The sequence below is a fragment of the Antechinus flavipes genome, chromosome 2 (genome assembly GCF_016432865.1).
Source record: "Antechinus flavipes isolate AdamAnt ecotype Samford, QLD, Australia chromosome 2, AdamAnt_v2, whole genome shotgun sequence".
Lineage (NCBI taxonomy): Eukaryota > Metazoa > Chordata > Mammalia > Dasyuromorphia > Dasyuridae > Antechinus > Antechinus flavipes.
In genome coordinates, this window is record NC_067399.1 from 45195010 (window position 1) to 45202132 (window position 7123).

Below are 7123 nucleotides of genomic sequence, written 5' to 3' on the forward strand. Positions count from 1 at the left end.
GGAATTTCTTACTATACATACATATATATATATACATATATATATATGTATACACACACACACACATACACATACACAAAAAGATATATCTAGTGTATATTTCCTTATGTATGCAGCTGGGTGGCACAGTAAAGTGCCAGGGCTGGAATTAGAAAGATCTGAGTTCCAATTTAGCTTCAGATACTTCCTAGCTATGTAACCCTGGGCAGTCAATTACCCCTGTTTGCCTCAGTTTCCTCATCTGTAAAACAAGCTACAGGTGGAAATGACAAACCACTCCAATATCTTTGCCAAGAAACCTTCTAAAAAGGATCTTAAAGAATCGAATGTGTCTGAAAACATGACTACAAAACAACAAAAGTAGATGTAGAGAGACTAGTTTAACTGAAAATTTAAAAAAGATGTCAGCAACCTGTAAAATTTTCACTAGTTCACAGCGTCTCAGAATCTCAGAGTAGAAAATGACCTCAAAGGTCTACCAGGTTCCTGAATGAGAAATTCTCCCTGACACATCCTGCTCATTTTAATCTTACCTTGAAGATCTCTGATGGTGAGGAAGCCATTACTCTCCAAGGCATTCTAGTTTTGGGACTAGATGGGACTGCTCTATCTACTTGGTTTGTTTTATGCTGAACTTGCGCCAAGCAGAATAAGTATAATTATTCATTCCACATCACACTGGTATCACGTTCTGGTACAAGAAGTTAAATGAGAATTTTGGGGAAGTTTTGCAGATACCACAGTTGATACCTGAAGGTTAACAGACATAGAAAAACTGTTTAGGCACAGAAAACTAGAAACTCAGAAATGCATAAAATATATGGATAGTATGGCATAATATCAACATATTTTATCTTTTAATACCATAATAATTCAGGCTTCTTTTCTGGTACAAAGGGAAGGCCAAAATGTTTTTGTGAATTTTCCAGATTGTGGGATTGCTGTGCCAGAAACCCCCATGATGTGGAAGGGGTAACTATAAAATTGATTAGTTCTTCAAACATTTAAAGGCTTTTGTCCAGTGGCCCCTATAGCTGTCTTCTTTTTTTTGGGTGGGGGGGGTGAAACTTTCTCAGTTCCTTTAGGCCTTGTGGTAGAATCCCCAACCCAGTTGCCTTTCAATGGATCAATTCTGGTTTTTTTATCTTTTCTAAAATGTAACCCTAATTAAACACAATCCTTCAGATATAGATTGGCCAGGACACAGTAAAAGAGAGACGACTACATCCTTTATTTGGGACTCTTTGTCCCACTAATTCAGTTTCTATGGCTACATTAGCAGTTTTGGCTGGCATATGACAGCATTGATTCATATTGGGCTTGTGATCTACTAAAACCCTACAATCCACTTTCTGATACTTGTAACAGACATATTTGAAGGCAATGATCATGAATAAACTAAGGGTATACAGAAAGTCAGAATTTTAGAGGATAAAGAATTCTTAGTAATTACTCAGCACAATCATCTCATTTTCTAAAAAAGGCAGCCAAATTTTAGAGAAGGCAATTTATCTGCCTAGGGTCACACAGCTCACGTCAGAGCTAGATCTGGCATTTAGGCCTCCTGACCAGTTCTTGTGCTCTTTCCACTTGATATAGAATGCTGCTAGCTCCCACCAGGTATTGGAATGAATTTTTTTATAGCACCATTCATTGCGGAAATTTTCTAACATAGAATGGATCTCTGTCCCTTTGGATTCCCTCTGTCTCTTTAGCAGAGATGCTTTGGATTTAATTAATAAATCTGATCAATTCTCTGACCAAAATGCAGACTACACAATATTGCTTCCATATTACCCATCGGTTATATTTTAAATTCCTATTAAAATCCATATTTGTCCAGAGTTTTTTATTTTAACTCCTAATTTATTTTATGCTCTGGGCCTATAAATCTATTTCAGCATGTATAGTATGTATATATACTGTGTATACTATATATACTATCTGTGAATATACTGTGTATAATATCGATAAATTTATATATTGCATCCAATGTGTTATATACATATAGTATATTATGTATTAAGTGAACATTTAAATATATATTATTAGTATGTTAGAAATATACTATATTAGGTATAGTATACTATATTAGAAATTTATTTCTAAGTGTTTAAAATAAATATATTTATACAAATATGCATGGTATATGTGCATATATATATATATGCATATGTAGTATATAAAAGTAACATGTCTAGTTTATAAGTATATTGTCAAAAGCATGACTTTGCAGTCAGAGGTCTTTGGCCTGAACTTTGTCTCTGCCACTTACAACATGTGTAATCTAGAGTCAGTTACTCTCAGGGTGTCAGTTTCTCCATTTGTTAAATGAAAGAGTTGGACTGGTTCCATTTGAATCTATAAAAATCTATGATCCTATGAACTTGTAGTTTGCCTGAATCCAGCTTTTTCTTTAGTTCATGTAAAACCTGTCAGGAAAGAATAATGCATTTGGATTTCTACCAGGATGTTTTATTTAATATACAAAAGCTTTTTAGTTTGGTAAACTAATAAACAATTATTCATGCCAAGAGAGTTACGAATAGAACTCTAATTCATGAATGTGCTAATTACTATTTTTAACATTAGCTCCTATTTTGTTGTTGTTGTTCAGTTATGTCTGATTCTTTGTGAACCCCTTTTCTTGGCAGACATACTGGTGTAGTTTGCCATTGGCTTTTCCGGCTCATTTTACAGATGGGGAAACGGAGGCAAGCAGGATGAAGTGATTTACTGAGATCACATGGCCAGTTAAGTTTTTGAGGCTGGATTTGAACTCAGGAACTTCAGTCTCCCTGACTCCAGGCTCAGGGCTCTAGCCCCTTCCCCTCCTAACTCCCCATCCCTATTCGAATAGAATTTATGTGGGGAAATTGGGACCTAGGAGGGCCCTTTTAGGATCATAGATTTAGATTGGGATTTAGAAGCCATCTAGTCAATTTAATTCCTTTTATAGAAGAAGAAACAAGTTGAGAAGTAGAAGTAGGGATTCATATCCACGTGTTCTGTCTCCATAGCTAGAGTTCTTTTCAGGACATCATGTTCCCTTCACTCTTTGTTCTAGCTTGTCTTTAGCAGCAAAATCAGATCTCTTTTCTCTGGTTTTAGAAGCAAAGATCCTTTGCCATGTTGTATGGAGTGCAATGCATCTCTTACTGGAAAGACCCTTGGGCTGGAGCATACTAGACCCAATGAATAAATGGGAAGGAAAAAAATCTGAGTGGAAAATTAGAGGGAGTTGCTTGATATAAGATTCCAGGTGCCATTTGATCATAGATTTAGAACAATTTAAGTGCTGGAGGGACATAGACTTTTTCATTTTTGTCTTTTGATCTCTGGTGTTTTGTATGTAGTGATCACTTAATAAATGTTTGCTGAATGGAATTGGGGGGGTCCTTAGGCAACCTCTCATCCAACCATCTCTCCTTGGTGCTTGCAGTATGAGTGATGTAACAGAGGTTCAACCCCCCACCCCACTGCCAGGTGACAGAAATAGAATCAGGGCCAGGACTATACTATGAGCATTCAGATTTCTTTAAGGTAATCTGCCAGGTACAGTCGTAATCTGTATGGATAGCACCAGGATTACTCACTCGGCTGGCTCCCAGAGTTTGTTTATTCTCCAGCTCCGGGATCTGGGACTCCAGAGAGGCATGCAAATTGGTACCCTTGTTCTCCAGGTGATGACAATGGTCCTAGAGGCGATCACACTCCACTTCCATCCTTGCCCAGCCTGCCCCTGCTGGTTCACCTGGAGGGATAAAGAGGGAACAAGAGCACTTGACTTACTCCCCAGTCAGCTAATCTACACAAGAGACAGAGGCTCTTGTAATCTGCCCTCATTATACTCTCCTACAGAGGATAGCTCCTTCTAAGAGCCATCACTTTCAAATCTACACTATACTTAATTCAACCTCCTCTAAACCATCTCCAATCCTCTCCATTTGTTCACTAGGTTTCAATGCAGAAAGTTGAGCTCATTAGAAGTGATATTGCTAGATGGTACCAGCTTTTTCAGCAGGATAAGGGTTAAATTTTTTTTTGTGATAACTTCAGCACTGAACTGTCAAGTCTCTAAGGTTCAGCTCAGCAATCAAACTGCATAACCTAATAGAGCCCCTGGTGCTACGGGAAACACAAGACACTGATTTATATTTTAATATCAGTAATTTCCACAAGAGCAACGTTTCTGAATGTCATTTCACAATTTCTGTCAAATGCCAGCTCAGTTTTTCTTAATTCTGTTTATTGTGCCCGAATTTGCAACCTCATACACAATGCAGATAATATTGGCTCCCAAGAGAGAATCGTATTTACATCTTTCTCCAGGATGGGATGTAAAAGCAAAAGTAATGGCCAGACATGGGCAGGTTCTATGAAATTATTGGAAATTTAAAAAGATACTGTTACTTAACAATTTTGACTAAAAACATTTTTAGGGAAAAATGGCAGAAGGAACTTTGGTGCCCAAACTTTTCAAAAAATAAAAATTAAAAAAAAATTTTGTGGCCCCAAGATGGAATGATACATTGCAAAAAGGATAATGAACCCTGAGATGCTGGGAAGGAGCAAGCCAATGTGGAATGTATTTGGTAATGTTAACGAAAAGATTTGTTGCAGGGGCTATTAGTATGACAACAGGTTATAAAGTGATTTGGAATACCTGGGGATCAAAGGTGTTCAGTCACATAAATGCCAGATGTTCACATTACTAAGAGGGAGCCTGTTTCTTTCCCATATTCTTTGAACATTTAATAAAAACAAGAACAAAGCTGGTGCTGTTGGAGCAAAACCCAGCCTCCCACTCAGTGTGCTTAAAGATTAGTGACCCCTTCTTGATGCCATTTTGCTAGGACTGCATCCCATCACATGCCTGGTCCCTGTTCCTCGGCATGTTTCAGGGGCTCCAGTTGTTTCTGCAGATCTCCCTTCAGGTTCTTGAGGTCGACCAGCTTCCCTTGCAGCTCTTGAAATACTTCCTGCAGTTTCTTTGCTTTGAGACCAGAAACATTGGTTTAGTTGGTATCCAGGATTGTGCCCTTGGATACCACTGGAAGAAATTATTGGCAAGCCAGAAACAGCTAAACTAGAGAAAGGGGCTTGCCCGGGCCCTCCATCTCAATGTTTCTGGTGGATTTCCCCAGAGATCCCAGGTATGGGATGCTCCCTCCCTTCCTTCTTTCTCCTGGAGTCCTGCCTACAGTAAGCCCTCTGGAGTCCAAGAAACCTTGCTCTGGCTTGGTGCTGAGGCCACGTGGCTTTCACCTACAGTATTCGGCCTTACACACTCTAAATTCAACATCATGTCTCATTGCCAAACCCCTGGCAGAAGCTGGGTTGAGTTTCTCAGTGGCGCTATCGACCACATTGACTGAAGCTGCTGCTCCGTGTTTCTCCCCATCCAAAAGGGTAAAAATAACAGGAACAAGTTGTCGGAAATGAAATTTCAATTCATCCCCGCCCTTTCTACACTTCTGCTGCGACTCCCAAGCAGGGATCAATAGTGTTTAGACAGCCAAGGAGATTTTTTTCCCCTCTTAAAGCACCAGATCAATAGTAAAAAAAAAAATCCTTCAGCCCTCTGTATGTGTTGTAGTAAATGTGAACAAATCAGAGGCCTTCGGCTAAACGGATTGACTGAAGGCAGCAGCAGTCCAGAGCTTTGTAAGTAAGAACCCAACAATTGAGCAAGTGGTGACTGGGGAGGAAGGCTTCCTGGGCAAAACTGCTGCATAGCCCGCTCAAGTTGGCTGCTGTTCTGGTCACAGGGAACTTTTGAAGGGGATTTCTGTGCAAAGGTTCCTGTGGCATTGCAATTTATGAGAATTATGCAGTTCTCATTCACACACATGCATGAAAACATGGGGATCATGGGATTTTTGTTGGTATACTTGAGGGAATGAGGATGTTTGCATAGAATACAGCACCTGAAATTCTACATCTCACTTCCCTTTTAAACTTATAATCAGTTTTCTCATTCCTTTAAATTGCTCTTGCTACATTTCCCCCCTCTAATTCTCCTTATGTTTCCTTAATTCTTTCTAGTTCCTAATTATACTTTTTTACAGGCACATGCTAAAGTTTTGCCCCATTACCTGTAACTTGGGGTTTAGGAGAGTGCCTGGAAATAGAGTAGGTGCTTAATAAATGTTTATTGATTGATTGAGGTATTATTAAATTTTGTGATTTCCTCTGTCACAAGTCCTCCCTTGATTACTGCAATTGAGAGTTTGAGAATTAGATTCTCTCCCACTTTTCCCGTAGTAGTCTTGGATAGTCCCATTCCTCAGACTGAGAAAACTGTGTCAGTTTAGTTCAATCTAATTTTCAACCTTCTTTGAATAGTTATTGTATTATTTTTATTCAGTCATTTTTCAGTTGTGTCTAAATCTTTGTGATTCATTTTAAGGTTTTCTTGGTAAATACTCTGGAGTGGTTTGTCATTTCTTTCCTCTAGTTCATTTTATAGATAAGGAAACTGAAGCACATTGGGTTAGTGACTTGCCTGGCGTCCCACAGCTAGTAAGTATCTGAGGTTGGATTTGAACTCGGGATGATGGCTCAGCCTGGTGCTCTATCTACTGTGCCATCTAGCTACCCACTCCATTGTTTTCATTTCTACTAAATTCAACGGTTTTTCTGAGGCACAAGTCTGATTTCATCTCTTCTGGTCAAAATAACTAAGAAGAGACAAACTCTCTAGTTGGGCTGTTTTAACACTTTACACAGACTGGTTCCAACTTTCCTTTCCACCTTAAATTTATATTACATATATATATATATATGTATATATATGTTTTAGATAAACAGGAGAAGTAGCTCCTCCTCAATCTTAGGTTACCTTCTACCACCTCTAAGGCAGTGGATAGAGTACTGATCCTGGAGTCAGGAAGACCAGAGTTCAAAATCTGGCCCCAGACAGTCCCTAGCTGTGTGACCTAAGGCAGGTCCCTTTTCTCCTTTGAGCAAAGCTCATCTGTCAAATGAGCTGGAGGATGAAATAGCAAATCACTCCAGTATCTTTACCAAGAAAATCCCAAATGGGGTGACAAAGAGTAAGACATGATTGAAAAATGACCAAACAACAATCAGACATTTGAACAGGCTGTTCATCTGTGCC